Here is a 9,547-nt window from a genome sequence, read left to right on the forward strand (position 1 = left end):
GTGAGTTCAGCTGGCTGCAGAGCTTTGCTGCTACGTGCAGCTACACTGAAAGAAAACCCAACACGAAAACTAACAACTGATTGAGGTCAATGAAAAGACAATTATTCATTCATTCATTGGGTTACCACTAAAAATATGAAGCACGACAAAACAGCTCATGTATCTGGTGCAACTTCAAGGCTAGCAATAAGCTAACAGTGCTCCCCAGCTGTCTTCTCGGACAGCTGTTGGTTGGTTAGCGAAGGTATCCGGACATTTCCTGAATGTAAGGTAATCAGACTTCTTTAATATTTCAGCGTGCAGGTCAGGCAAAAGCTGCCTCCTTTTCCGATCTGAGCGCCGCCTCTGGGCTGCTGCTTCACCTCAGCGTTGTGTCGTACATGTCTGCACAAAGCTCATCCTCACCTGACTGGAGGCTGTGAGGATTAACCTGGGGCAAACTCCCGATGGAGATTAATCCAGCATCCTAACCCAAATCCACACACGACCTCTTCCTTTCTCTGACTTCAGCAAACTCTAAGAAGCGTGATGAGCGAATGACCTTAATGAAACGCACACTCTTTCCTAGGTTAGCTGTGTGTTTGTGTCATGTTTGTCCTTCGTCGTCACTGAAACACTGTCCCCTCCACCGGCGCTGCTCTGCAAGGTGCACGCAGGAAACAGGCTTTCCAAGAGCTACCCGACAAGAGACGCAAAGTGGAGTCAGACTTATTTTAAGTCGGTGATTAAATACATTAAACAAGGCTTCATAATCAGTTGAATTAGGTGGATAATACATCACAGGGATGAGCAGCATGGAAAATAAGTGTAATCTACTTCAGTGAAAAACACTCCCAAACACACGAGCGTAATGCAAGAGCATGTGCTGTCAACGTTATGTCATTTTGCATGCAACCTCAAAGCGCACACATCTGCGAGGCCAAGATTGGTGGTGTAAAAACACCCAAACATCGGGTACTTGACTATTTAGATTTCCCCATAATGAGGTATGATGATAGACCGAGCCGGTGAGGAACACAGGATAGTTCATATCGACCAATGGGAGCACTAATTTTGGATTGTTATTACAGTAGTCTTGTTCCCCGGGCAAAAGCGTTCTGTCATTTCTTTATTTATTCTGCGGGGCCACATGGTGGTATTTACCCTCAAACAGACAGCGGAACGGGAAGGCAGAGAGATTGGATCTCACTATTTACTAAACAGGGCAGTGATACACCTGTTTTTGCCCTTAATCTTCGCCTGACCCCTCGCTGTCCTTTCGTCTTCCTGTTGTGTTGAATGCCATTCCTAATTTCCTTTTTTTTTTTCCAAAGTGAGGTGGTCAGTTCCCCCTCCTTAAAGATGTAATCTCTGGGGTAAAAAGATACATGAGTGAGCAAGCAGAGAGATATTTGAAAGCACATGAAAGTGGAGCTAATGCAGCTCCAGCTGTAAGCGTGTAAACTGTGGATGGATGATGCCTCTAACTGTTTCAGGGCATTGTGTTTCTGCTGTCTGACCTAAAAGCATTATGTCTGGTGCTGTTGTGTCTGGAGTTGGCTCCTTATAAAAGCCCAAAGCACAAGACAAAAGTGACAGAAGTAGCACACACCTTTAGTTCTCTCAAAAGATTAGTTTCATCACAGCTCTGCTATGATGGTTTCCATGTTAGTTTGATCAGGGTAATCAGACACAGAGCTGGATTTTCTGCTCTAAAGTGGCTGCAGAAAGAATTTTCATCAGTTCTGTCAGATTTTTCCTCCTCTGGCCACTTGGAGGATCAGCTTTGTCAACACAGGAAGCCAAGAGGTGAGGCAGCACAGGTTAAAAAAACAACCACATCCGAGCAATTAGGTCGGTTTGTGCCCTGATTCTGTGTTTGGCGGACGCGAGCTCCACTAAGAATCACCTCTAGTTCATTAATGCCAAACTGTGAATCCAGACTCACTTCTGTCACCAGATGGTTTGTCTGTGAAGCAGTGCAGGTGGAGAGCAGATACTGGCAGATGTCTTTCACGCTGGATGTATTTACATTGAAAAAATCCAAATGTTTCTCGGCCAAACGACAGCACAGAGCTGAGGCACTGATATTACCGCAGTGCTGTTACCGTCACTCTACCCTCTGATGCCTCTCAGGTCTGTGTTTTATATCCACTTGACTGGATCAGCTCAGGTCAACCATGAGTAACCGTAATAAGAGTTTCTCCGTCCAGAGGTTACCTCAGCCGAGCTCAGGCGGCTCGACGGCATCAAGCATCAAACACAAAGTGGATCAGCCGTGAAGTTCACGTTATGATCTGACTCCTCTAACTGATCTTACTGTAGCAGCATTTGGGTAAAGCGGTTTCTGTCAGTCATGTATACAACCAGTGCCGCCTCCAGTTAATCAAATGTTCCATTATTCACCCCAAACCCCATTTTTGCTACTGTGGTACACCCCCCCCCCCGTCTTTTTTTAAGAGTTGCAGAAACACTGTGGTTTGACCTGCTGCATCAGAACACCGTAAACTCAGCTCAGCTTCCTGTCCTAAAACCGCTCACAACCTGCGCCACGCCGTCAAAAAGTCACCCAGGAAACCTCAAATACAGTAGATGCAAAAATGAAGATCTTTGATGATATAATGCAGATAAAAGGAGCCGAATATTTATCTAATAACTCTGTCCAACACGATCAAAAGGTGCCGAGCCGACAGATCTGGCCGCAGGCGGTTTGCTGTATGTGATCCAGAACGTCATTAGAAACTTAAATCAGGGTGATTGTTTGATTAAGAGTGTTTGCATTTCTACGCCGCCCTTCATTGATGTGAAAGTTAAAATACTCCAAGTCTAAACTCAGTTATAACCTTCGTTGGGTCAGTATAATCAGAAAATGCTGTTTGCATGAGTTTCTTATTCAGGGTGTTGTCTTAATCAAGTTAATACTGGAAATATTACAGTCCATGTTAAATGTTATGTCTGTGTACAGCTGCCAACAAAACGCCTGATTTTTGGCCAGGCTTTTGTCATGTCCAAGACAGGCTATGGGAAGTCGTAAACTAAGCACAGAATATGATCTATTACATGTAGAAAAGCTTTGAAAGGGCAAATGGAGTCTCACTCTGACAATGAGACAATAAAAAATAAAATAGTTAGAAGAAAAATGTTTTGGATCTTAGTCAGAGAGAGAAAGTCTGGCCTGCCATGTTACGTTATTCAACACATTTCCTCCTGATCTCACAGCTGTGCAGGTCATTAGCAAACAGTTGCACGGGAACCACAGGCTCTGCCAAAACCTCTGCTGCAACTCCTGCTGTACATCCTGGGGTCACGGCAGGCCTCTGGGCCCGGATCCATCGGAGGTCTGAGCCTTAAACGAGACTCGCTCCAGCATAAGAGCTACTGGCGATGACAGATCCCCGAGGCTGGACAGGATCATGGCTGCCGCTTCGTGACCTGATGTCTGAACGGTAGGAAGTCAACAGCACGCGGTGGCACTCTCATACCAGGCTGAGCCAAGTGCAGCCTGGACAGCCGAAGAGCTGGAGGTGGAGCAACAGACCTCAGACTTGGACTCCAGTCACTAAAATGAAGACTTGAGACTCGACTTACTTCAGAGTTGACTTGAGAGTCGAAAACAAAAACGTTTGAGCGTCCATACAGGCCTCACACAGCCAGACACCTGGATTATGTAATTATTGGACTGATGCAATGGAAGGACTTTGTCTTACTTAAGACTTAAGTGGCTGTGTGAGGCTGAGTGAAATGCTGACGACCAGCGAGGAAACCCGTTCACAGTGAGAGTCCAGACATGCTGATGTTCAGCAGGTGTAACGTTTAACATGTGCTCCATCGACACAAACCTTTGTTCATGTGAAGGCACAAAAACACAGTCGAAGCCTGTCAAGAGTCAAACCAACAGCCTCCACAAAATCCTACCCCTCAAACCATGTTGGCCAATCAGAAGCCTGAAAAACAGCTATTACCTGTAGACTTCCTGCAACTAGAGGTCTGACCTGTAACAACAGGTTCACTGAGCTAAAGCTTGAGGTCACGTCCGTCCAGCACATGCAGCGTAAACTCCATTAACATTAACACGACGTGAGAGGAGCAGTTGATCCTCCTGCTCAATCGACAGTCACTGACTCCAGAGCAGCACATTTCTAATGTTTATTCCTCTGAGCCGTTCAGACGTACCTGTTGCACCACACACTCCCTGAAATCTTCATGAGGGTTACCAAAAGACCTCTGCCAGGGAAGGAGAGCAGCGCCGCACTTTGAGGCGTGTGTTGTCATAACACAGCGAGTGACCGTCACGTCAGTGTGACTGTGTTTACCAGCAAATGACCAACATGTCATGTCTAGTCACTGCGCTGCCCATGATGACAGACTTTCTCTTGAACACATGGAGCGAGAGAGCTTACAATAGAAACACCACCTCCCGCCGATGTTGTGTAAACTGCAGACATCAAATGGTTAAGCGGGATTATGACAAACAGGCTGAGCTCAGAGAACATGTTATCCACGCCAGTGGGTCATTTTGTAATTCCTTGAAAACCTTTTATTCGTGTTTTACAGCATCCAGACTGATTTGGAATCAGGGTTGTATTTGGAGTAATTAGCTTGTTACACAATGATAAGTCTATGTGGTGAAAACTGGGCTGTGTGTACTTCAGAGTAACTATGAGTGTGAGTAACTCAACCCAAATAAGCACGACTCTGTGTTTGTATATTAAATATTGCATTCACACACACTTTGAACGGCCACGCCTCTGTTATGATTTCATGTTGTTATAAACACATAATAAAACACAAATACAACACATCCTGATTAGTCACCATCACCATTACAGCAGAAACACGACCAGCTGATCCCAGAGCTGTGTGGAAGGAATGACATACAGTGTGTGAAGCTGCTGTGGTGGAGGCTCTCCGACCTTTAACCCCTGAGGTCACATGAGGTCAGTCTGATAGCACGTTCGTCCTCGTCACATTTCGTCGTTCCACATCCAGACGTCCATGCTTTGGTGTAGTCGAACGCCTGACAGTCAGCCTGCATCAAACACTGTGTTTCTGATGACATTAAGGCGAGTCCACTGTTTCAAGTCCTCAATATTCTCTGTTAATTATCCTCATTTGCACCTCTGCCAGAATACTCCTGTGTGCACGTGTGCAGCTCAGCGCTGCCTGCATCGGGAGGATTCGTTCCAGCCCAGTCTGAACTCCATTTGCAACCCCAGAACGCTGCCCCCCGAGGGCGATAGTTATTCAGCGTCTGCTGTTTTTCCCTGTGTTTGCTCGATGGCTCAGTCGGCTTTGGTGACCGTTCAGAGGGGTCTGGGTGAACGAGACCACACGAAGCCCCAGATCGTGTTGATACAGTTGCCTACCCCGAGGCTTGACAACAGCCCCTGAAGAGAGGGGCCAGAGGAATGGATTAGGCCCCTGGCACTGACCTTTTTCCCTGTTCACCTCCCCCCAGACCGAGGAGGTCCCGGCCCTCACAGCTGAGCTTAGAGTCCAGTCCCAGTCCTGCTGGCTATATCCTACTGGCGTGTATTCTCCAAATGGACATTGATTATTTACCTGCTGCACGGGCGCCCGTTTGATCTGACGTCGCCAATGAACATGTTCCTGGAATCGATCCAGACATGTGACAAGATCAGATCAGTCGAGAGGAGGATCACCTGAGATCTGAGGAAGGTTTTGCATTGCTGCTGCTGAGCACACTTTACGTCATAATAATTATGTTGAAACAGAGGAAGACATCCAAATCTATCTGGGCGGATGCCATGGAACCTTCTCACCAATCAAATGGATTTGCACAACACACAAGACCACCCTTCTGCAGAGGAAGTACTGTAGATCTCTCACACATGAAGGAAAATCTGAGTCATTGCTCACTTCCAATAAATCTGTTTAAATCAGATCTGAGTCCAAGCACATGCCTGCTGTTATACTGAGGAATTTAACACAATTTCAGAAGTGAAGATAGTCTCTAGAAGTGACCTGCTCTGCTGCTGGCTTCTAAACAAGGATGACTGAGTGGACTGACAAAAGACAACAACACTGAGTCGGACCAGAAATCAGAAATGGAAACTGTTTAAACCTGATCAACAGCTACTTTGACATAAAGTCCCGAATGAAAAACAACTCCATTCTAAGGCTGACAAACATTCAAACTGGGGCAGCAATTACTCAGTGCATCTGGCTGCAGCTCAGACATCAGCTGAGGGCGCTTAGTCACATGTCCAAACAGCATATCAAGTCAAAGACTGAGAGTTAAGGTCATCAAGTCTCCTTGCAGTCTGATCCCAAGGTTAAACACATCGAAAATCTGCTACTGGCTGCTGGGAAGTGCTTGTGACTGTGGACGCTGAACATGCTTCTAGTTTAAAGAGCAAAGTAAACCTCCAAAGGGAAGAGGCTGACGTTCAATACTGAAAATGATTTCGGCTGCACTGATGTGACTGTCCTCATGCTGTATTATGTGTGGGCCAATCAGATGACAGCATGAACTACGCTGTAAATGAGTGCTGTGCTGACCACTGCCTTTGCACAGCCGAGTGTAGAACACTGTACTGAGGTCAGTTTCTGGGCTTTGTGGATTCTGGAGTTACATCGGGCACTTTTTAGCTCTGGAGATGTCAGCGTCGTAAAAACAAATGTCCAGACTGAAATATCTCAACAACTATTGGACGGATTGCTATGAAACCTCCTACAGACAGTCATCTTGTGTCGGCGCCAAGATGAATTGATGATGGACTGACTTACCGGCAGGTTGAATTTTTAGTTTGTTCAGTACTTCGCTATTTATTTATGCTGACATGTTAGCATTGTTAAGCAAGCATGCATTCACAGTGTTTATAACAACGCTGTGTCTTCACAGAGCTGCTAGCATGACCACAGACTCTTAGCTCTGCACCAGCTGACCTTTGTACTGTAACATATTTTCACCTGACAAAAGAGATTTGTAAAATTGGCTCATTCAGGACCATTAGCAGGTGCTGAGTTCAGTCATGCCCCAGACTGGTTCTGGTCTGAATTAAATACCCTGATTCAATGTCCTGAGTTTGTCCTCTTGAACTACTGACCATAACAATGAACGTGCTGCCTTCATATACGCTGCTGGTCACTTTGTTGAAAATATTACACGCTCTTCATCTCAGATTGCAGCTTATTCCACTTCTTTTAGATGCAGCAAGAACATTTCAATAATTGCCGTCAAGGCTGAAGTTCAGATTTTAAAAAGCATGCTGTTCTCTAAATAAACAGAGGACTCGAACTCTGCCAACATTTGCAGACAACGATTTTACACCATCTGGCTTTTACAAGCACGACAAACCATGTAGTGGTGCCTCGTGAAGTTCAGGACTCAGTCATGGTATTAGACCAATTTCCACATCAAACCTCTTCCCCTTTATGTACAAACACTTGACACAGCACGTTTTTCCACTAATTATTTTTATTACTCGGCATTAGGATGACAAACGGAGACAAAGTCATACAAAGTGTTATGAGCTTGTTACTCATTGTGTTCTGGTTTTTGATCAGCCCTCAGTGTTACAGGTGGATCAGAAAGCCTTTCTGCTCCAGATGCACTTGTTCAGTATTAAAACCGTCTCGGTATCATGCGGGACGAAGCCCCGCCCTCTGTGATGATACTCTGACATCACATGACCTCACATGTCACTGTTACTACAGTTGTTGCTTTGTGTATTTGTGCTGTTCCTCTCCTCCTCATCTTCTTCGCCTCCGCTGTTAAAGGTCGTAAGTTGATTTCCTATTTCTATCTGGAAAACAAGGGCAGCTTTTTCCACGAGGCCGCTGCTGCGTGTCGTTAACTGTGCGTATGGACAACATGAATCATGTTTTTGATACCGGGGAGCTGCTTCAGTGAAGTCAACTCTTTTCCTTCTCAACTTATTGAAAACAGCACCTCGGGTGAAGCGAGGGAACGGCTGCATTCATCCGTCTGTCACACACTCAGCTCACGTGGCTTCATCTGAAGCTGAGTACACAGCCCTGCTCATTCAGATAACTAATTACAAATTCATTAATAATCACCTTTTTTTTTTTTTTTGCTTTGGCTGAAAAAACAAACTGAAATTCATACTTTTATTGAATTTCTATATTGTACAGTAGTTGTACATGATGCCATCAGTGTTAATGTCAAATGTTAGAATGCTAACACATAAAAATGCCTGCTAAGCATCAGCCGTGTGAACACTGTGATTGTGAGCATGCTAGCATGCTGACATTGGCATTTGGGTCAAAGCACCACTGGGCCCAAGTACAGCCTCACAGAGCCACTGGCATGACTCACCTCCATTGTACTGAGGTGGAGGCTGGAATCTCAGATCCAGTTATGTACCACTGGTCGTGGGTCAGCAAGAAAATATGTTTGTTGTGATTTGGGTGAACTGCACTGTGCTGCGTTCAGTTCAGACTCCAAACGTTATTAAGGCCTATCTTTTTGGAACATGACGTCAGCATGTAAGTCAGTGCATGACTGAAAGGTGCTGATGTTGCCAGCACGTGTCCTGAGCAGCACGTGCTGCCTGTCCTGGACAGGTTTAACCCCTGGGAGATGGCACAACAGGTCAATGACCCAGTCCCTGGGGCCAGAGGCGATAATGTCCTACACTGGACACACAGCACTCACCTCTCTTTCCACTCAGCACGGCCTCAGCGTGCTGGCCTACTGGACTCCTCATTGGCTGTGATCTTAAATTGACAACCGCTCACATCGGCACAATCAATGTGCTTTAAAAGCTGGGAGCAGAACCATGTGTGTGTCCCCCTGTGACAGTCCTCATCTGTCACTGTCTGGAGGCAGCGATAGGAAGCTGACACAGAACTTGTCACATTCTTTAATTGGTTGTGTGACGACTATTTCTGATCACTCGACCCATTAGTAAACTCAGCGAGGTGCGTTATCAACACCCCGCCTTTTGCTCGGGACCTCTCCCCAGGGAGGGAATGAGGTCATGTTGTTCAGGAACCGACTCATCTATCAGGACAATGGACCACTCGCAATTTCCCAGGGTGCAGTGCTGAGTTGCACCAATCAGATGCCTGGGAATCAATACCTATAGTTTCTTTTTATTTCCTAAGAAGTCAAAATGGTGCAAGTAACCATCTGATACCATGAAACTGCTTCCTTCCTTGGCGAGTGCTGAAGGGAAACCAACAAAGCAAAGTTAACACCCAAAAGCGAGCAGTTCCTCCCTAGTGTAACAATAAAGCGTGCAGTTAATTATACACTTATGACGTTTGGCACCGATGACCGAAAAGTCACTCCCAATACAGAGCACACACCACACAGCACATGAAAACCTTGTTAAAAATGATGAGCAAATTCACTCCACCTTCACAGTTTCTGCTGCATGTGGACTGAAAATGTATTTGTGTTGACACTGAGCGTGGTCACCATGCAACCCTGACCGCCAGGGGTTAGACATGGTTTAAACTTTAGATTTATCCGCTTAGATTCAGATTTTCTCATCTGTTGGGTTTATTATCAAATCCTGGTTGTGATTATTGCCTTATAATTTGATAAAGACAAGAAACCAAAGTGCTGTGTTCTGAA

The sequence above is a fragment of the Chaetodon auriga genome, chromosome 20 (assembly GCF_051107435.1).
Source record: "Chaetodon auriga isolate fChaAug3 chromosome 20, fChaAug3.hap1, whole genome shotgun sequence".
Taxonomy (NCBI): domain Eukaryota; kingdom Metazoa; phylum Chordata; class Actinopteri; order Chaetodontiformes; family Chaetodontidae; genus Chaetodon; species Chaetodon auriga.